Source organism: Cryptomeria japonica, chromosome 3 (genome assembly GCF_030272615.1).
Source record: "Cryptomeria japonica chromosome 3, Sugi_1.0, whole genome shotgun sequence".
NCBI lineage: Eukaryota > Viridiplantae > Streptophyta > Pinopsida > Cupressales > Cupressaceae > Cryptomeria > Cryptomeria japonica.
In genome coordinates this window covers 770,694,668-770,718,712 of record NC_081407.1, presented here as the reverse complement: position 1 = coordinate 770,718,712, position 24,045 = coordinate 770,694,668, and positions in this window count along the sequence as shown.

Below are 24,045 nucleotides of genomic sequence, written 5' to 3'. Positions count from 1 at the left end.
GTAGACTCAGAAGAAGAGGATAATAATGAATAAAATGAACCTAGAGATAATGATCATGTTATTCCGAGGTATGTGAGACTCAATCACAATCCTAAATAGATTATTGGAGATAAGGATGTTGGAGTGTTAGCTAGAAGAAGAATCATAGAAAATTCTTGCATGATCTCCATTATTGAGCCTAAAACTGCTAAGGAAGCATTTGTTGATGACCATTGGGTTAAAGCTATGGAGGAGGAACTTGAAAAAATTGAGAAGAACAACACATGGACCCTAGTCCCCTGACCAGTAAATAAAATTTTTATAGGTACTAAGTGGATTTTCAAGAGCATGTTGAATGAAGATGGTGTTGTAGTTTGCAACAAAGCTAGATTGGTTTGCAAAGGTTATGCACAAGAAGAAGGAGAATATTATGGAGATACTTTTGCACCAGTGGCTAGACTGGAAGGTGTCGGAACCTTATTGGCTTTTGCAACTCATTCAAAGTAAATCAGATGGATGTGAAATCTGCATTTTTGAATGGAATACTAGAAGAAGAAGTATACATTGAGCAACCAGATGGTTATGCTTTGACTGATAAGAAAGAAATGGTATGTAAGTTGCACAAAGAACTATATGGATTAAAGTACACACTAAGAGCATGGTATGAAAGGCTTCACTCACACCTGATGAAGATAGGTTTTTAGAGAACTAGTGAAGATAGTAACATATATCTCAAATCTAAAGGAGATAAGATATTGGTTAGTGCAGTGTTTGTAGATGATATCATATTTGGAGGAAATGATGACATGAGCAATGACTTTGCAAATGAAATGAAAAGTGAGTCTAAAATGTCTCTTGTTGGGGAGATAATTTTTTTTATAGGTTTGCAAATACAACAAATGAAGAGTGGTATTTTCATCACACAATCTAAGTATGTGAAGGAGGTATTAAAGACATTTGGTATGAGTGACTGTAAACTAGTTGGGACACCAATGGTTACAGGTTGTAAATTGTCTAAGAAAGATAAGGCCACATCTATTGATGAGAAGGAATACAGGTCAATGATTGGAAAATTGCACTATGTTGTTCACAACAAACGGATATAGCTCATGCAGTTGGTCTAGTTTCTAGATTCTAGAAGAATCTAAAGGAAACACATTTGTTAGCGACCAAGAGAATTCTTAGATATTTAAAAGGTACTGTTGACTATGGATTATGATATCCATACGAAGGAAACTTTGATTTGAAGGTGTACACAGATGCAGACTAGGTAGGTAATGTTGATGGCTAGAAAAGAACAACTAGTGGAGGATTCTTTCTTAGAGGAAGACTTGTTTCATGAAGTAGAAAAAAACAGAGTTGTATTTCATAGTCCACTACTGAAGCAAAGTATGTTACTGCTTATATGAATTGTACCTAGGCTATCTAGATGAGACACATTTTAGAAGGTTTTCAGATGAAGTTTATAGAACCTATAAAGATCTTATGTGACAATACCAGTGCCATAAATATTTCAAAGAACCATGTCTTGCACGCATGAACCGAGTACATTGAATTGAAGTATCATTTCTTGAGGGAAAAAGAGATGAGTAAAGATGTAATCTTAGAGCATGTTTCTACCAAGGAGCAGCTTGTAGATATCTATACTAAACCTCTACCTAAGACTAATTTTGAGTCTCTTAGAAGTCAGCTAGGGGTTGTACCCCTTCATGAGGTAAATTAAGCATGATGTAGATTACATCAAACCCAGAGCTACTTGCAGAATTTTTCAGCAGGATTGATGTAGGAGTGGAGTTATTCCACAGGGGGGGCATCAAGTTGCATGTTGTTGATGTTGGATAGTGAATTTTTTGTATGTTTTACTTTCAATTTGGCATTGTTGTCAAAAGGGAAAAGAACTAATGTGATTATGAGGAGAAGAACTAGAGACAAGTTGAAGACAATGAGAGTACATGGTGAAATGTAAACCAAGATTCCTATTCACAATCACAACAATCAATTGTATTGATATTTTTATTTCCATCAATGCCAAAGGGGGAGATTGTTGGCTTTTGCATGAAGATTGCATTGATAATATGTTATGTTTCCATTGATGTCAATTAACTGGTAATGTTATTGTTGTAATAATTTGTAACTGATAGGTAGAGCTAAGTGAAAGGAAACTGTAACCAATAGGTAATTTGTGGAGTGAATGGGTATTGCTAAGTTTGGAGAGTTCAATCGGTAAACCCTAACCAATTAAGTTTGGTGAATTTGTTATATTGGTTTATGATTTGGTAATGAGCGGAAATGATTATGACACTTATGCATAATGTACGAAGAGAGTTTCAAAGAGTTTTTGGTGCGTTGAGTTAAAGATTTTTGTCTAGGGAATGAGCAAGTATATTGCATCTAATGTAAAGTGTGTGATAAGTTACTAAGTTTGATGAAGCGGTGATCAAGGAGCAGTTGAGATTTATTGAATGATGTGTAGAGATTGTTATGTAATCCAATCGTCATACCTGAACTAATTTGTTTGTAATATCTATGAGAACTAAGTTTTTGTTGTTGTATTAACCTAGTTGATTTGTATATAAGGTCGGTGAGTTGTTTTAGTTTATGTGTTGGCAAAGTTGAAGTGACTATGTGATTGGCAAACTGGATGATGTATCTATAGTTTGAGTAAAGGTAGATAGGAGCATGAAAAGGATCTGGACAAGCAAGTAAATTGTTATTCAAACAAATCAACAAACTCCTATTTTTTCTAGCAATTACAACAGTTAAATCCCCTAACTGGGTAAGCTCTAACAAGCTTGGTGTTACTCAAATCCTCTAACAAGGTGATCCATTAGTTTGGATTCTAAATCCTTTACAAAGGCTACTCTTCACAGGGTATTGCTTCTAACAAGGCATTGTAGTCAATCCCTTAATCGGGTGGTTGCTAACAGGATCTATTCTTAACAAGTCTTTTTGCAAAAGCTTTAATAGGCTTGGCTCCTAACAAGGCAGAGTTCAGAAGATTTCAGCTAGTCATCTTATGAGTCTCATCTCACCGTGGTTTTTCCCATTTAGGTTTCCTCATCAAAAATATTGTGTCAAGTGGTGAATTTTTGTGTGGTTATGTTTCTATGATTGAATTTATTAACTACTTATTTCACTTTGATAAGTTATGATAAGCGATAACAACAATATGGAATTAAGTTTTACTTATGTCAGTAAAATTATTTGGAATTTTGTGAGTTACAAGTTGTTTAATATTATTTGTTGTTAACAGTCAATCGGTTTATCTTGACAGTTTTATTTTTGATAGAGATATTGCATTGATAGTTCTAAGTTTACTTGAGAGGTTATTTTTGAGATTTGTTAAGTTGATATCAATATTTCTATTTACTGATTCACCCCCCCTCTCAGTAGTTGACTGGATCCTTTTTCTTTCATCATACCATCATTGTGAAGATTGTTTCTAGCTCCCCAAAGTCTAAATATTTGGCTCTAATAATGGAATCCCACAATGAATTATCATTGGAGCAAAGTTTCCATATAATTTTAGTGCGCAATTCATGGTTTCTAAAATATAATTTATGAATTCCCGCTCCACCATGACTTTTAGAAGAACAAACCTTATCCCAAGATAGTAAATGAATCTTGTTCTAAGGATTTTTTTTCCTTTCCAAAGAAAATTCTATAGAGTGATATTGTATGTAGAAAGACAAATCTATTATATTCAATAAATTTTTAAATACTAATAAGATATATTAAGTAAAAATAAATAAATAAGCATTTTGTTAAAATATCATAAGAAATAAATGTGTTGAATTTAAGTTTTAGTGGGCTCTTTCAAAATCATATAAAGTCACAACAAATTCAAGGTTCTTTGAGATACATAATGCTACAAAAATTCATATAAATTCTTTTTCTACTTGTATTTATTTTTTATTATTTATGTTTCAATTGACTAATGAAGGAACACAAATAAACTACTTAGAGGGTGGGGGGTTAATCAGTGGAAATAAATTTTGTTTATTAAGATATTAAAATAATAAAGATAGAGTGTAAGAATATCAATGAAGACATGTTGAACACATGTGCACAAGAAAAGAACACACATAAGTACACTAGATTTATGAGGAAAATACAATATGGGAAAAAAACCTCAATGAGAATAGCTGCTAGAGTCTGCTGCTCTAATCTAGCCTCCCAATGAAAATAGTTGATTACAAATTTATGGGAACCAATCATTGACTTTATCGGCACCAACCTAAAGGAGTACCAACCCCTGAATCGAGAACCCACTCAGATGATTTACAATAAAAATAAGTTTTAGTTGCAATTAAGTTCCTTGTTACAAATGATATTTTGTAAATTTCTGTATTTTTGAACTTTCGATCTCTTCTATTGGCCATTTGGTGGAATTGATTATGTGTTGCATTGAAGTTTTGTCATTGATGTGAACACTAGCTACTTCGATGCTTTACCAACACCCTTTTGGTCCCAGTAGGTTGAGTGGATTCTGGTTGTTTTGGATCCGACATGATCCGTTAGGCTCCAATATTGTTTGGTGATGGAATTGGCTTGTTCATGATACTCATCCTCATATTCAGTAAGTTGGTTTTGGTTTGGTGATCAGATGCTATCTTGCTTGCTTAGAAGCTTAGTTTCTGGTTCTAGTGAGGGTTTCACCGACAAATTTTTTTATGAAGATCTTTGATGAATTGCATAAGTGGTGTTGGTGCAGCTTCTAGTGGAGTTTTAGGATGTTGTTGGTGATCATGTTCGAGACCTAGTGGATGGAGATCATTGTTGTAAGTGTGTGGACCTATACTAGGTCCCAAGTGATCTAGGTTATGGACCGACTTTAATGTAACATGTGGATTGGACCTCTTGATGTGTTTTCAAGATGTCTTATGTGTTGGATTTTATTTAAAAGGTCTAATGCTAACATGGTTTATAATTATGTAATTAGTTTATTATCTTGTGGCTGACCTAATTGTTTATGGTCGAGGGTTTGTATATATAGATGTAAGATCTCATTGTAGATCATCATGGTTAGGTTAGAGTCAAGGAATGTAATATGCGAATAATGTAATATCACTCAGGACAAGGATTTGATCGATCATTGGAGATTGAATTGGGTTTATGTAAGAGGATTCAATCCTCTATTATTGAGCTTAACCAGAACTATACTTAGGCCTATGAGATACTATCTTTTGCACTTAAACACTTCTCCGGATTGTAGTCTGGATTTCTATGTAGTCAATGAGACTCCTTTTTTGATGAGCAGTGCATTCTAGGTTGTTGGTCTTCCTACAAGTGCATGCCCCTCAATTTTAATTCACATACTTACTGCAGAAGTATTATCTAACTGTGGGTAATATTCCCATCATGGTTTTTCCCTTTATCGAGTTTTCCATGTATAAATCTTGGTGTCATGTGGATGGTTTTTATTATGTGGTTATTGTTTATGCTTAATTGGTTTAATTTCTATTTTGGTATTAATATTTTGGGTTCTGGTATTAAATATTTAAATTTACTAATAGTTCTGGTAATATGTGACAACTTATTCACCCCCCCTCTCAGTTGTCTTCTTATTTTTTGAGCTATCTAACAATTGGTATCAGAGCTTTGGTCCTCTCTGCAGAAAGCATAACCTCTTGAGGAAGATCCTATGGTGACTAACAGTTCAAGTTCATCCAGTTCTTTTGTAGCTATCTTTCGGAGGGATATTTCGAGGCTTGATGGAATAAATTACACAGTATGGAAGATTTAGATGGAGACTCATCTGAGATCTCTTGGCAAGGAGATTTGGAAGATCACACAAAATGGTGTCACACCTTATAATCTAGGATTTGGCAATGCTCCTCTAGCAAACCTAGACAAGGAGCTTGAGAATGATTGTAGAGAAAGAGAAGCCCTCTTGTGTGCACTTTCTAAACAACAAATAATGGGATTAACTGACAAATCATCTAGAAAGGCTATATGGGATAAGTTGGAGACTCTTAATGAAGGTGACCATGTAGTGAAGATTGCTAAACTTGATGATTATCAGGTGAGATATGAAAACCTGAAGATGAAAGAAGATGAAAGGATTACTACATTCATGGAAAGGGTAAATGAGATTGTTATGGGAATTCAATGTTGTGGTGGAACTTTGAGCAAAGATGAAATTATTTCTAAACTCCTGAGAGCCCAACTACTCACTTACAAAATGAAGGCTACTGCTATTAATGAGTTGAGAACAATGGATAATACATCTGTCAACATAGATACTTTGGTTGTGAGACTATCTGCTTTTGAGCTTGAAGAATTTGGACCTTTTGGAGCTACGAAGTCTGAACCTACTTTTCATGCATCTACATCTACAACTGGTAAGAAAGGATGGAAATATTTGTATGCAAAGGAATTAGAAGATATGAAGAGAGAGGATGATGAGTTTGAGAAACTTGAATCACTATTTTCTATAAGAGTACCTAAAGGACTAGTAGGAAGTAAGTATGAAGGAAAATCACCTTTTAAATGTTTGCATGTAATAAGACTGGTCATTTTGCATATAGATGTCTTGAAAGGAATTTAAGATTTGAAGAAAGAGATAGAAGATCATTTAAGCCTAACCCTAGATATCAGAACAAGTACAAGTACAAGAAAATTAGAGATAAATCATGCTACATAGCAGATGAGGAAGGCATTATTGATTTTGATGATGAACTAGTAGAAGACTCTGCTAGTGGTTCCAACAATGGGAAGGAATGGGTGTTCCTGGAAATCAAGGAAGATGATCAAGCACTGGAAGTGAATGTACCTGAAGAGAAGGCACTTGCTGCTACAATTGAAGACAAGGATAAATGGGTAATTGACAATAGTTGTTCACATCATATAAATGAAGATAAAGGCAATTTTCTATCGTTCCAATAATTTGATGGAAGTCTAGTTATATTTGGAGATGACAAAGCATGTATGATCAAAGGAAAAGGAACTATATCATTCGATGGTAAGAACAATACTGACAATATTTATTATGTTGAAGGTTTAAGGCATAATCTTTTGAGTGTAGGATAATTGGTAGATAAGGGATTTCAATTATAGTTCAAGGATGGAAAATGCGAAATCATTAACAAATCTAGTTTAGAGATTGCAACCAGTACATAGACATAAGGTAATATATTTCATTTGAACTTTGGTGAAAAGACATGTTTGATTACACATATTGATGAGAGTTGGCTATTGCATAAAAACCCATGTCATGTGAATTTTGATTGCATTGTGAAGATCAGTTCAACTAAGGCCGCTAGGGATATACCTAAGATTATGAAGCCCTATAATCCGGTATGTAAAGAATGTCAAATGGGTAAATAGGTCAGAACCTCTTTTAGGAGTATACAAGATAAATCAAATGGTGTTCTTGATTTTATTCATATTGATTTGTGTCGCCCTGCTAAAGTTTTCAAGGTGAGATATTTTATGCTAATCATTGATCATTACTTTAGAATGATGTGGGTTACTTTTATAAAAGAGGAATCTGAAGCATTTCAAAAGATTAAAATCTTTAAGGCTAAAGTGGAAACTGAGATCGCATGATTTTTGGATCGGATCAGAAGAGTGCGGCTTGAGGAAGAATGAGTGACTGAGATAAATCAAGGAGTGGTTGGAACCTAGATCAAAGCAAGAAATTCAGTCTATGAGAAGACCTCAAGGAGGAAACAGTGGAGATAATAATGGTTGTTTGACAATGTAGGTCAAGATATAAGGCCGAGTTTTCTATATTTGAAAAATGTGTAGTGGAAGGCATGAACATGGCAGAGATGTACAATTGGTTGTCTAGTAGAGTAGATCAGGCAAGATTTGATTGGATTTGGTTTGACCTGAGGTTGATGAGGAAACCCCAACCACTCAATGTTTGAATTATTTTGTTGGTGGGAAAACCAATCTATAAATATGCAAGCCAAAATTAGAGAAGGTTTCCACTGGATGAGAGAGTAGACCTGCTGAAGAGAAGAAGATAGTGTTGATGCAAAGTGATCAAGTGTTACTTTTGCATGTGAGAGAAAAGTAGTGTAAAGAAGAACTAGGTTGAAGTGTTCAACCGGTATCAGTGCAGAACTGGTAGAGTCCATATTGACAGAGCACAAGTGAAGGAAGATGCAGTCGAAGCAAACATGAAACCGACAGAGTATTGTCCCGGTATAGTGCATAGTAGAGAGGAGGAGATCCAGTAGATCAGAACAAAGGAAAGGTGAACTGGTAGAGTTTACCAGCAAACAAAGTAGTAGAAGAATGAGTCAGTATACCTAAGAAGATGTCTCACTGGTAGAGAGAGGTATATGAGATGGTTACAAGACTCACTTGTAATAGTAGCAATAATTTTTTATTTGAAGTTATCTTTGTGAACACTGAGGTGTAGCTTGGTGCAGGGGTTGTAGCTCCTTTGGGTTGTAGCCCATAAACAAGTCAAGGGTTGTAGCTCCTTGGGTTGGTGCCCTAAATCAGGGGTTGTAGCTCCTTTGGGTTGTAGCCCATAAACAAGTCAAGGGTTGTAGCTCCTTGGGTTGGTGCCCTAAACATTGTAACAGGGATTCATTGTGAGCCTAGATTGGAGCAATAGACTACAAAAACATTGCTCATCGAGGTTTTTCCCATCTTGGGTTTTCCTTGTACATGCTAGTGCTATGTGATGGCCCTTTCTGTGTGACTACATTTGTGTTGGTCTCCTTACTAACTAGTAAGTATGCATTGTGTTACATCCCATAACCCATATACACACACAAGTTAGTTAAAGGGAAAAGTTTGAGAACCACTGATTCACCCCCCGCACAGTGCTGCATTGTGTCTAACAATTGGTATCAGAGTCTAAGTACCCTATTTATCAAGCTTTCTCTTGCTTGGGTAGATTCTGGCTTAAGGAACCAATGGTCTATTTAGTGTCTATTAGGACTTAGAGGCAACTGAGAGGGGGGTGAATCAGTTGTTAATTAATTTCAACCCAAATATAACTTAATCAAAATTGATACTTAATACCGGTAAACCCAAATTAATGCCAATTGGCAAATTAGTAGTAAATATTAATACCGGTGAAACTCAACACATAAAACAAAAAGATAAACAACATCCACAACACATAATAGAAAGATTTGTACGTGTAAACCCTGTAAGGGGAAAAATCATGATGGGAAACCTTACCCACAATCAGATGATACTATTACAGATAGTATGTGTATACAAATGGGGTTTGCACATGCAGAAAGGCCAACCACCTAAAGCTCACTGCTCAATCAAAAAATTGGAGTCACACTGACTACAATTGGATGGTTAAATCCAATGATAATGTACTACACAAAATAGCATCTCCAATGTTGTATTCAGTACCGGTTAAGCTCTAATAATCACCTTCAAACCTTCCTTGAACCTTGTCTATGGTATTCTCATATGATATTCAATATTCTTACATACTATGTTACAAAACCATATACCATATACCATTATCTTCCTTATTTTTTCATCTCACAAATGAGATCTCGCATATATACCAAAACCTAAGGCCAAATGTGTAGGCTGGCTTACTAAGAATATTACAATAAAATCAATTGTAAACAAGTTAAGATGTGATGCATCATGTTGACTCAATACATTTACAACAATATCCAATTAATAAATCATCTCCATAACATGTCATGTTGATCTGGAATAGATAGTGCATGCCGATCCATAATCTAGACCAATTTTCTGGTAACAACAAACATGTCAACTCGATTAGACCAATAACCAAATTACCAAAACCAAGTATCCAAACCATGTCTTCGACATAACCAAGTGATCTCCAAATGGTAACAAGTCATCCTCAGTGTCGGTGAATAATATAACTTGCATGTGAACAATATACCAATGACTTTGCATAAGTCATTGAACTTTCTGATGAACATAATGTGTCAGTTCAACATAACCAAAGATCTCCAAAAGGATAAGTGTTGACATCAATGACAAAACTAATGCAATACATTCATAATACCAACAATCTCCCCCTTTCACATTGATGGCAACACAATATGGAAAAACATCTAAGTGCCAACACAGAATGCCAAAAACCAAAAACCAACAATCTCCAGAATAGATCAATACCAGAAATCAAAATACAAATGCAGAGAGTATATATCTCTCCCCAATGAATAATCTCTCCCCAAATGATAATGTTAATGTTTTTCCATAGATATCTCTCCCCCTTTGAGATCAAATTGCAAATAAATGTAAATACCAGAACATACAACCAATTCATATAACCAACTATTAAAACCAACTACTCCACTCCTCCATCAAAGCCCAAAAAAGGTTTCTCTATTAATTTCTGTTTGTTTGATGTCAATCTTCAACTATCTAAGTCTCTACCAGTGAGGGTATTACCCCAAGCTGCTCTCTGAGATATTCAAAAGTTTCCTTAGGCAAAGGCTTAGTAAAGATATCTGCAATCTGCTCTTTAGTATTCACATAAACCAATCTCACTTCTTTTGCTTCAACATTCTCTTTCAGAAAATTATATTTGATAGAAACATGCTTATTCTTAGAGTGAAATACTAGATTCTTTGATATATCAATTGCTGATGAATAATCACAATAAATGATTATACGTTCTTTGCATTTTACCTTTATTTCCTTGAACATTTTCTTAATCCATAATGCCTAAGTACAATTAGTTGTTGTTGCAACATATTCTGATTCTACTATTGATAATGATGTACAACTTTATTTCTTGCTCAACCATGAAATCAATCCACTACCAAGAAAAATTTTCATCTCTAGGATACCATAAACCAAGATTTGTTGTGCCTTATAGATACCGGAAAATCCTTTTCACTGTTGATTCATGATTTTCTTTAGGATTACTCTGAAATATTGAAACAATACATACTGTATTCATTATATCAAGTCTTGTCGAAGTCAAATATAGTAAAACTCCAATCATAGATTTATATCTTGTCAGATTAACAGGAGTTGACTCATCCTTCAATGTCAATTTATTAGTTGTAGTCATAAGAGTACTTACCGGTTTAGAATTTTTCATACCAAATTTATTCAGTAGTTACTTCAAGTACTTTCTTTGACATATGAATATGCCTTTATCAATCTATGAAATCTGCAATCCTAAAAAGAATTTTATCTCCCCAATCATAGACATTTCAAATTCTTCTTGCATCTTATTAGCAAAGTCTTTACACAATCCATCTTCTTCTCCAAAAATGACATCATCAACAAAACTTCAATAACCAAGATATCATCATTAGTCACTTTGAAATATAAGTTTCTACATCAGCATTACCTTTAGTGTAACCAAGTTTCAAAAGATATTTGTCCAATCTAGCATACCAAGCTCTAGGAGCTTGCTTCAATCCATACAAAGCTTTCCTTAATCTGTAAACCATATCTTTATCATTTGTCAATGAAAATCCATCAGGCTGCTCAATGTAGACTTCCACTTCAAGATCACCATTCATAAATGCACATTTTACATCCATTTGACATACTTTATAGTTCTTGTGAGCTGCAAATGCAAGAAATAATATGACTGCCTCAATTCTAGCTACCAGTGCAAAGGTTGCATTGTAATCAATTCCCTCTTTCTGTGAATATCCTTTACACATTAATCTTGCTTTGTTTCTGATTACCTTACCATCTTCATTAAGTTTATTTCTGAATATCCATTTAGTTCTAGTTACATTTTTGCCTTTAGGCCGGGGAACCAATGCCCATGTATTGTTCTTTTCAATTTGTTCTAATTCATCTTCCATAGCTTTAATCCAAAATTTATCTTCACATGCCTCAATAATAGATGCTGGTTCAATTTGAGAAATTAAACATACCTCTTCATTTGCCAGTCTCCCTCTTGTCATAACACCTTGATACTTATTCCCAATTATTTGTCTTTCAAAGTGATTCAGTCTTACATACCTGGGTTTGTTCACTTGCTACTATTCTTCAGTCACTATGGAATTATCCGATGATGTCGGTGTGACTAGATCTAAATTTTGTTCTGGTGCACTCTATATAGGTTCATTTATGATCATCTCAACTATCGGTTCAGAATCCATAGATCTTGAATTTCCTCTAAAGTGTTCATCTATCTTCACATTTGCACTCTCAATGATTTTCTGCAATCTTTTATTAAAACATCTGTACGCCTTGATCTTAGATGAATAACAAAGAAATATTCCTTCATCACTTCTAGGATCAAATTTACCAATATACTCATCTCTCCTAATATAATATTTGCTTCCAAATATTTTGAAATATTTAAGAGTAGGAGTATTACCAAACCATAGTTTATAAGGGGTCTTACCGGTTTCACCTTTGATGTGAACTCTATTAAAAATGTAAACTGCTATATTCACTGCTTCTCTCCAGTACACATGAGGTAGATTTACTTCCAATAACATGCTTCTGGCTGCATCCAAAATAGTTATGTTCTTCCTTTCCACAATTCCATTTTGCTGAGGTGTCTGAGGTGCTGATAGTTGTCTTTTGATTGCATTCACTTCACAAAATGTATTAAACTCCTTAGATGTAAATTCACCTCCTTGATCTGATCTTAAACATTTGATTTTCTTACTGGTTTCATTCTCTACCATTGCCTTGAATAGTTTGAATTTTCCAAAAGCTTCTGATTTCTCCCTAAGAAAGGTAACCCAACACATTCTAGAATAATCATCAATGATTAGCATAAAGTATATAGACTTCTTGTTCTTTCTGGACCACACAAGTCAGTATGGATTAAATCAAGAGCATTATTGGACTTCTCAAAAATACTCTTAAAAGTTGTTCTAACTTGTTTTTCCATTTGACATTCCTTACATATTGGATTATGAGGTTTTACAATCTTAGGTAAATCCCTTACTGTCTTAGTTGAACAGATCTTTACAATGCAATCAAAATTCACATGACAAAGTCTCTTATGCCATAACCAACTTTCATCAATATGTGCAATCAAGCATGTCTTTTCATTGTTATTCAAATGAAAGATATTACCTACCGGTTGCAATCTCCAAACTAGTTCTATTCATGATTTTACATTTACCATTCTTGAACTATAACTGAAATCCCTTTTCAACTAATTGACCAACACTCAAAATATTATGCTTCAAACCTTTAACATAATAAATGTTGTCAGTATTGTACTTACCATGAAAAGATATAGTGCCTTTTCCTTTGATCAAACAAGCTTTATCATCCCCAAATCTTACTAGACCTCCATTGTATTCCTAAAAAGACAAGAATTTACTTTTATCACCAGTCATATAATGTGAACATTTGAAATCTATTATCCATTCATCCTTTTCTTCAATTTTAGCTTCCAGGGTCTACTCTACTGGTGGAACAATAGGTGTCAGTTGATTTTCTTTTATTGCAACAAAATCCCATCCATTGTCTGTCGGTTCTTCATCAGAATCATCAGTAACTCCTTCATCAACATAGTAACACGATTTATCTCTATTATTCTTAAATTTGTATCTCTGATATTAAGGGTTAGGCTTATATGTTCTTTTGTCTTCTTCTCTCAATATTGCATGTCTATCAGGACATCTAGATGCCATATGACCAACTTTATTGCAATTAAAACTTTAAAATGGTGCTTTACCTTCATACTTACTTCCAATAGGACCTTTAGGCATTTTCCTTGCAAATAGTGCTTCAAGTTCTTCCAATTTTTCATTTTCCTTTCTGATATCTTCAAGTTCTCTTGCATAAAGTGATTTCCAATCAGATTTGTCAGATGATGATGCTTTGAAGACCAAATATGTCTTAATTGTAGCAACAGGACCAAATTCCTCAAGCTCAAATGTTGAAAGTTTTCCAACCAAGGTATCTCTAGATACTGATGTATTAGGCATTTTTCTCAACTCATTAATAGCATTTACTTTCTTTTTGTATGCCAGTGGCAATTCTCTTAAAACTTTAGAAAAAATTTCATCTTCACTTAAGGATCCTCCACAACATTGTATTCCCAAAACAATTTCATTTACTCTTTCCATAAAAGAAGAAATTCTTTCATCTTCTTCCATTTTCAGATTTTCATACTTGACCCAGAAGCATTCCAGTTTTGCAATTTTGACAGTGATATCTCCTTCATTAAATGTCTCTAATTTATCCCAAATAGCTTTAGTAGTAGACCGGTCTAATAATCCCATGATTTGTTGATCTGACAAGGCACTCAAGAATGCTTCTCTTGCTTTGCAATCATTCTCTTGATCCTTACCCAATATTGGTGGATTAGGTTGATTCGGTGTAGGACCAACATAGCCATTCTTTGTAACATCCCATATATGTGGCAATTTAGATGTGTCTCTATTCTAATCTTCCATATACCATAGTTAGTTCCATCAAGTTTCAAACTTTCCTTCCTGAAAAAGTTTGTTATCATAGAATCTCCTCAAGCTATTAAACTTTTGCAAAAAGAGGACTTAGCTCTGATACCAATTGTTAGGACCCAGAGGCAATTGAGAGGGGGGGGTGAATCAATTGTCAATTAATTTCAACCCAAATATAACTTAATTAAACTTGATACTTAATACTGGTAAACCAAACTTAATGTCAGTTGATAGATTAGCAGTTATTATTAATACTAGTGAAACTGAATGCATAAACCAGAAAGAGAAACAACATCCACAACACATAACATAGATATTTGTATGTGGAAACCTTGTAAGGGGAAAAACCAGAATGGGAAATCTTACCCACAATTAGATGATACTACTATAGATAGTATGTGTATACAAATGGGGTCTACACATGCAAAAAGGCCAACCACCTAGAGCTCACTACTCAATCAGAAAATATGAGTCACACTGACTATAATTGGATGGTTAAATCCAATCATAATGTACTACACAAAATAGAATATCCATGTTAGATTCAATACCTGTTAAGCTCTGATAATCACCTTCAAACCTTCCTTGAACCTTCTCTATGGTTTGATCATATGATCTTCAATATTCACACATACCATGTTACAAAACCATATACCATATACCGTTATCTTTCTTATTTTTTCATCTCACAAATGAGATCTAGCATATATACCAAAACCTAACACCAAATGTGTAGGTCAAATTAATAAGAATATTACAATAAAATCAATTTCAAAAAAGTTAAGATGTGATGCATCACATTGGCTCAATACATTTACAACAATATCCAATTAATAAATCACCTCCTTAACATGCCGTGCTGATTTGGAATAGATAATACATGCCGGTCCATAACCTAGACCAATTTGCCAGTAACAACAAACATGTCAGCCTGATTAGATCAATAACCAAATTACCAAAACCAAGTATCCAAACCATGTCTTTGACATAACCAAGTGATCTCTAGATGGTAACAAGTCATCCTCAGTCCCAGTGAACAATATAGCCTATTGGTGAACAATATACCGATGACTCTGCATAAGTCACTAAACTTGTTGGTGAACATAATATGCCAGTTCAACATAACCAAAAATCTCTAGAAGGATAAGTGTTGACATCAATGACAAAACTAACGCAACACATCCATAATACCACCAGTGCCAATCCCTGCTCTCGTCTTTGATGGTTAAAATTATTCCATTTGGAGTTGCAGAATGGAAGTCTACTTATCTTCTCTAGGGTTTGATGTATGGATGTTAGTTATTAATGGTCTCCCTAAGAATGTTAGTCCTCCCATTGAATCTAAAGAAGAAAGAACATGCATATGCAATGTAGAAGTCATGAAGGCTATATTTAGTGGGCTTAGTCGTGACATCTCCTCATAGGTGGACAAGTGTAAATTGGCAAAGTCTATGAGATAGACTAAGGAAGCTCTATGGAAATGAACCCTGCACCATTGGATCAGTGTGTAGAAGTTAGAAGAACAATGTAGCAAAGACATGTCCAGATCATGAAGGAAGATCTGCTAGCATATGCAACAATAAAGATGAACCTACCTCTTCATGGATCAAGGATTAGAAGATGAGAGACACACATTTGAGACTGATCATTCTGATCACTCCTACTGGCAAGATGTGTTTGGTAGTGACAATGAAGAAGAAGAAGAAGAAGAAGAAGAAGAAGAAGAAATAGATCTTGAAGGAGAACTTGGAAACACTCTTGAGGAGCTCAATAGATTGAGAAATGAATACAAGTTATTCAAGAATGCCTCTATAGTGGAGAAAAATTGACTGGCAAAATGCCTTGAAGAATTTGACAAATGCATCTCAAGGTTGAGGTCTCAAGAAGAAGGCACCAAGGAGTGTCAGTGTAGTAATCTAGCTTCTGAGCTAGAAGTAAAAGATAAAGACTATCAAAAGCTGCTTGGAGAAATGGAGATTCTCTTAAATGACCTTGAGAAATGTCAAGGTGAGATTAAGGTAGGAATCCAGTTTGATGGCAACAGTGATGCCTTAGACCAAATGCTGAAGAGGCAAAAGCATGCCAAGGACACTAAAGGTTTAGGAAGTGGTGCCGGTGAATACTCCAGCAATAAGAATGTCCCCCACAATGAAATTTTGTTTGTCTCCTCTAATGGAGAAAACAAAGGCGAAACCTTCACAGTGAAAAACACTCCTCAGAAGAAGGTTGATCTAACCACAACCGGTGAAGCACTACAAACTGTTAGGGGTCCCACAGATACTAAGAGGGGGGGGTGAATCAGTATCTGACCGGTAATTAGAATTTCTTAACTTAAAACATGCAGAACATAATATAACAGTCTACCAGTATGCAAGAAATAATGCAATAAATAGAATCAAGAACATCCACATGAAAAGTACACCATAACACAAGATGTTGACGAGGAAACCCAGTGTGGGAAAAACCTTGGTGGGATTTGTGACCCACAATATTCACTCACTAGCCAATAAGAGAATATTACTTACAATAGGGGCCTGCACATGTAGGAAGGCCAACTGCCTAGAGCTCACTGCTCAATGGGAAGTCACACTGACTTACAAATAAGGATTATACAAATCCAATATCTTGTACTGCTTTACAATAGCATCTTCAATGCCAAATTCAATACCGGTTCCTGCTCTGTTCTTTAGATATACCCTTGACCTATATTTTGCACATTAGGTCTGCTTAATATTTTCCTTTTTACTTCTACTTCACTCATACAAATGTCTACAATGATCTCCTTTATATATAAGATTCATTTTACAATTTTCAAATTCGGCTTACAATAATAAACAAAATATTGTATAACAAAATCTTGTCGGCCTCTGTGCCGGTATACTTCTTTTCTTCTGTGCCAGTGCTAGTGTTGGTGTCCTGAGTGCCAATGTTGAGTGTGATCTGCTGATGCTGGTATAATGTCTTTGCCAGTGCCATGGGATTGCAAGGTTGCCATCAATGACAAAACCTTCAATCACATACAATGTCTCATTGGAGTGTGCATATGCCAACAATCTCCCCCTTTGGCATTGATGGCAACACTCATGAGAAATTTCAAAAAGTATCCAAAAATGTGTAGTCCAAAAATGTTACCAAAAATGTGTGTGCTCCCCCTGAGCATATGATTCCTGTGATTTGAATTTTCTCATCTCACTACTCCCCCTTTGGCATCAATGACAAAAGTTGTCAAGATGTCAATAGAGTTTGTAGTTTCAACTATCCATAACCTCAACCTTGTAGCTGGGTAGTTATAATCTAAAAAATATCTCCCAAAATCAAGTTTATACTATGCATAAACTTCTTACTATCCTTTATTGTTGTCTCAGTTCTCTTCACTGTACCGATGAGATGCTGCAAATGCTCTGCCGGTGTTTTGCTTCCCTATGTTAATGCCTCAGAAATTTCCTTCCGCAAAGATGCTAGATAGTCCAATCTTGGACTTAGTTTAGATCTCAAATGTTTTGCTTTATTTATTATTCTTTCTTTCTCTTTTTCCAATTTGAGTAGTTCTTCCTCAAAATTTTCTATCTTCTCTTCAAAAACTGATAGTGTATTAGGTGAGTTGACAAAGTTGTCTGCAAGTTTATTTATCTCATCCTGTACCTTGCTCATTTTCTTGTCAATATCTATAGTCAAAAAATTTGTTTTACAGGTATCTTTGTACAAATTTTTGTACTCTTTCAATAAATTACATAGTTCCAGTAGAAGTGTGTCAAAATCTCTATTACACTTCTTTATTTGTTCATCAAAGAATTTCTATTTTTCAACTTCTACTTTATCCTTTACTGAATCTTCCCTTATTTTCTCAATATTTTCTGAGATATTTACATAGTGTATCCAATTGTCCTAAAGAATCTTTGTTATCTATATTATAGTTGGGAGCTATTACCTTCAAAATTGGTATGGAATCATCAATTGCTTTGTAAGCTTGTGAGCTGCAATCGGTTATTTTCTTGATAGAATCTAGTAGCACCTCAATCACATTTGTTGATTTGTATGCTGATGATGATCCAACAATATGAGTACTGGTGGAAGTAACCAAGCTTGTATTGACCTCTGGTAGGTCAGTTTGTATCTGCATTTCTTTAAGCACTGGTTTTTCTACTTCACTAGTTATCGGTGGCACTGTTTCCTTATGTACCTGTTCCGGTTGTTGTTGTTCCAGAGCCTTTAGCTCTGTTTGTTTCTCTGTATGTTGTATTGCCTTAGTTTGTGACTTAGTCTCTACCTTTTTCTCTTTATCTTCTACTGGTTTCTCAGTTTCCCCTGCTACCAGAGGCTCATTAGCCATATCAGTTGTATCTTTGTCTACTACTATGTTGATCTTCTGAGTATCAACATCCATAGTGTATAGAACTTCAGAATTAAGATTATTATCCTCTACATCCATACTCTCAGCTACCGGTTGATCTTCAATAGTTGTTGTTTTCATCGGTGGAGTATTTAAAGAAGGTGGGGATAAGTTGTCTTTAACTTTGATGCTTGGTGGTCCACCAACTTTACCTTTCCCCTTGTCTCTATCTTTTTGATAAACCTTTATAGGTTTGGGATTCCTGTACTCTTCTTGTTTTTCTTTCTCAACCAGGAATATATGCCATCCATCTTTTGTTTCCTCTACCACTTCATTAACTCTTCCTGCCATTAGTGAAATATGTTGGTGTGCAGTAGAGAATACTAATCGGTTTGCTTGAGCAATTAAATCATCAATTTCTTGTGGAGAGTTTACCGGATATATAGCAAGTAGCTTCTCAATTTTTATTTTCTTATCCAATTCTATCACTGCTTGTCTTCTTGCCTCAAGTCTTTTGAATAATTCATCAGGAATTTCATTGACTACTTCCATCAGGAATTTCTTGTACATATCCATATGTAATATAACACTATTTTCAACTTGCTCTTTTTCATTAGTTGTTAGAGTGTCATATATTTTCTTTATGTTCTTCAGTTTACCTTCCTCTATGATTTCATTCAGTAGTACATCAAGAGGGGCCAAGTCTCTATTTGTCCTCTTCTTCTTCTTTGGTGTGGCCTTTCTTACCAGAGATCTCACAACTTGTTGCTTTTGCCTTGTCCTCCTAGGTGAAGGTGTGGTTGCCGGTGAGGGATCTCTTTTTCTTACAACTCTTTTAAAAGTTGCAGGCATGCCACTTCTGAAAAAGTATCTATTGGTGATAGGTGAGTTTCAGGTTGTGGAGCTGCTAACTCATCCTCTGTTATGCCAGTTTTCTTCAATACATCTTCCTTAATGGCTTTTTCTTGTCTGGACCCTTTCCTTACAACTACCTCAACCTTTTTCACCCTTTTTTTTGATTGAATTTTTCTTTCAATATTCTCTGCACTACCAAATACTTCTTCTTTTGGCACTGTGGGGGCTTCCAGAAGTGCTTTGGCATATGTTTCAACTATGTGATCATCTGTTTCATAGCCCATCTCAATTACCCAAACTGTCCTTGGGATGACTGCTTCCATCTAGATTTCATCTTTCTTGATGACAAAGCATATATCATCTTTGTATTTGTCTACAATTTTATGAGATAACCTTACTCTTTTCTTCATTTTGGTCTTTAATGCTTGGAAAAAGTCATGAATATTGTTTTCCTTGTTCTCACCCATGTTATTGAATAGTTCAGTCAATTATTTTCCTACCGGTATGTCATATCCAAGTTCTTTGTAACCTGTACCGGGAACCTATTTTGTTATGTGTAGCATTAGGCATACTAATAGATTTCCAAATCTGAAAGTTCCTTTCTTATCCTTCTTGATCTTTCCAAGGTTGTCAATTAGTTCATCCTTTAACCACTCACATATGTCAATTTTTGCATTATCTGTTACCATATCATAAGCACTCTTAATGCATAAACTTGAAACTGAATTAAGTCTATTAGAATGAGTAGCTTTATAACTTAATATCATACTGATGAATCCCACATTGATATCTGTTACATCATTAACCCTTAGAGACCTCTTGTCAAATGTTGCACCAGTTAGGTTTATAACTAGGTCATTTGGAACCTTCTTGGTTTTATCTAGTCTCTTACCAGTGGTCGGTAACCCTATGATAGCTTTCACAACTTCCTTGGTGATCTTATGGATTGCATCTAACTAGAAAAACTCTCCATGTACCCTACTTAAAACTATCCTAATCACATCCTTTGGAAATTCAGGAATGCTAAGGATTTCTGTAAATCCTAGGGTCTCAATGATTTTGTGTTCATCCTTTACATTGCTGGTATTATCACATATCATGGTTTTATACATGGTTTTAATTTCCTCATCTCCTAACTCTTCAATGTTGTAGTGGATGTACATTCTGGGGTCTTCAGCATAGACAACTCCCTTAGGAATTTGAGAAAAAGCACCTAAGGTATCATCCTTCTTTGCTATCTCAGGAACTAACTGAAATACGAGCCTAGGTCTTTTTATTACTTCAACAATAGTAGGGTTTGCTATGTATTCAATTACAGAGGTGGATGCCATGATTAAATACCTTTTACTGCCTTGGATGGATGATTGCTTGGAGTGTGCTTGCTTCTTGCTCGAAATGTCTTAGCTTGGAGTCTTTGCGCTCTTCAAAAATTTGAAATCATGGTGAAATGAAATGGAGCCAAAACCTTAACTTTATAGTGTCTTTTTGCCATCTACCACATTAATTGCATGCTAGTTAAGTATTCACTTAACATTGTTTGCCAGTAATAAGTAATTTTCAACTTCTTATCTCTAACCGAGGGAATAATTAGCACATGTGTCATTAGATTGCCAAACCCTCAAGGGAATTTTCTTCAATTAGATGAAGAACTTCCTATCAGTGGAGCACTACTCTGTCCTTCTGGTGAAGCATCACTTTGTCCTACCAATGAACTATTGATTGATTCTACCGATGGAGGAGTATTCCCAATATTTAGATCAGCTTTTCTAATCCATTGTTTTGAGAATTCTTGCTTAACCTCTTCAACTTTTTCTTTACCTTTCAAGCTAGAAATTTTGTTGTCTACCAGTGTTCCTTTACTTCTACAGAATTTAGCAATATGCCCAATCTTGTTACATGCATAACAAGTTACATTATTTTTCTGAATAGCTTTCCCATAACCTATGCCGGTTTGTGTTCTGTATTGATTAGATAAATGTCCAAATCTTCCACAAACATAACATCTCACATTCATTCTGCAGTTTTCAGAGTTGTGGCCTACTTTGTTGCATTTAGAACATTGACCGGTGGGTGTGTTGATATTCTGATAATTTCTAGATCTACATTCATTTGCTCTATGACCATACTTATTACAATTAAAGCATTTACCATTGAATTTATAAGCATTAGGTTGTCTTACCAGTTTGCTGTGATCCTAAGTATTTGCAGTACTGGAGCTTTCCCCAACTTCAAAGCCAATTCCAGAAGTGTCACCTTTAGGTTTTTGATTCTTTAGTAAGGTGCCAAGTTCCTCTAAGCTTTTCTTGAATTTTTCTTTGCGTTGATTTGCAGTTTCTAGTTCTCTTTCTAAGATTTCTTTTTGTCTCATCAATTCATTTGAGTCATTCTGAGTATGCATCAAATCTATCTTCAACATGTCATTTTCATAGCTAAGTCTTGTGTTCTCATTTGCTGCATCACTTAGTCTTCTGGTCAATTCTTCTTCATTCTTCTTCCTATCCTCAATCTCTTTGCAAAATCTCATAGTCATATCTTGCATTTCATTTTTTGTTGTCATGATCTCTTGTTTCAACTTGCTTATCATATCATTAAGTGATTCCTTTTCATCATTCTCATTTTGTAATTTTTCACAAAGTTCTCTTCTCTTATTTCTTGCAACAGTAAAATTTTCTTGAAGTGCCTGAATGATATCCTGAGTTGCCCTTAAATCATCTTCTAGTTTGATATTTTTCAATTTCTCTGCATCATAGTTTGTAAGAGCTCCTTCAAGTTGCTTCATCAGATTTTCCATCTTTATCGGTGTCAAGATCTTCCTCAAGTTGTTAGGCTTCTAAAAATAGAGGACTAGGCTCTAATACCAATTGTTAGGGGTCCCACAGATACTGAAGAGGGGGGGGTGAATCAGTATCTGACCGGTAATTAGAATTTCTTAACTTAAAACATGCAGAACATAATATAACAGTGTATAGGTATGCAAGAAATAATGCAATAAATAGAATCAAGAACATCCACATGAAAAGTACACCATAACACAAGATGTTAACGAGGAAACCCGATGTGGGAAAAACCTCGATGGGATTTGTGACCCACAATATTCACTCACTGGCCAATAAGAGAATATTACTTACAATAGGGGCCTACACATGTAGGAAGGCCAACTGCCTAGAGCTCACTGCTCAATGGGAAGTCACACTGACTTACAAATAAGGATTATACAAATCCAATATCTTGTACTGCTTTACAATAGCATCTTCAATGGCAGATTCAGTACCGATTCCTACTCTATTCTTTACATATACCCTTGACCTATATTTTGCACATTAGGTCTGCCTAATATTTTCCTTTTTACTTCTACTTCACTCATACAAATGTCTACAATGATCTCCTTTATATATAAGAGTCATTTTACATTTTTCAAAGTCGGCTTACAATAATAAACAAAATATTGTATAACAAAATCTTGTCGGCCTCTGTGCCGGTATACTTCTTTTCTTTTGTGCCGATGCCAGTGTTGGTGTCCTGAGTGCCGATGTTGAGTATGATCTGCTGATGCTGGTATAATGTCTTTGTCGGTACCATGGGATTGCAAGGTTTCCATCAATGACAAAACCTTCCATCACATACAATGTCTCATTGGAGTGTGCATATGCCAACACAAACAAGGGTAAAGACCGGTGCTACAAGAAGGAGGAACCATGCATATCCAAAAGGAAAAGGGAAGATAGGAGGAGAGAGTGTCACTGGAAGAAAAACTATGAGGAGACAACAGAGAAGACCTCCTCCTGACATAGGATAGAGAAATGCTACCACCCATAGGGAAAATCAAGTTTGGTAGAAGAAGAGACTAGAAGGAAGGGCTGGACAACATGGACAACCCAGGATCCATTCTTAAGGAAGGAGAAGTGGAGATTCTAAACTGGTAAGAGCTCCCCATGCATGGTAGAAAAAAATTGTAAGTCATATTGCATCCTTTACCGACTATTGCTTTGTATGTAATGCTTATTTCCATAGGGAAAAAGAATGTAGAAAAAGATCTAGAAGGAATAATCTAGGATCTCATAGACATCATGCATATGAGCAAAATGTATCTAGGAGTAGATACATGCATGTCCCCTCTCCTGGTTATGCTAGAAAGAATCCATTTGTTGTTCCTAATAAAGTAAATGTTGTATGTTATAAATACAATGGATCTAGCCATAGAGAGTTGGAATGCAGGAAGAGGAACCTGCAGTCACATGGAGGCCAGTATAGAAACTATGCTCTGCAAAAGGGTGGATACAGAAAATATGGAAATCAGAGACCTACATGGAACAAAAGGAGAAATGTCCATACAAGAGCAAGAGGTCCACTAGTTTCAATTGCTAAACACAACAACATGACCAAGAGAAGATGGTCAAAGTGGTATGTTAAGAGATTCCCCAATCATAAAGCTGGGATGAATGTTGTGTTCTACTATAGTACCACTTCTAGTTGTGATGAAGAATCTAAAAATGGAAGGACCCATCAGTAGAAGAAGGAAATACCTGCTCCCAAGACTGTAAATGGGAAAAAGAATGAGGT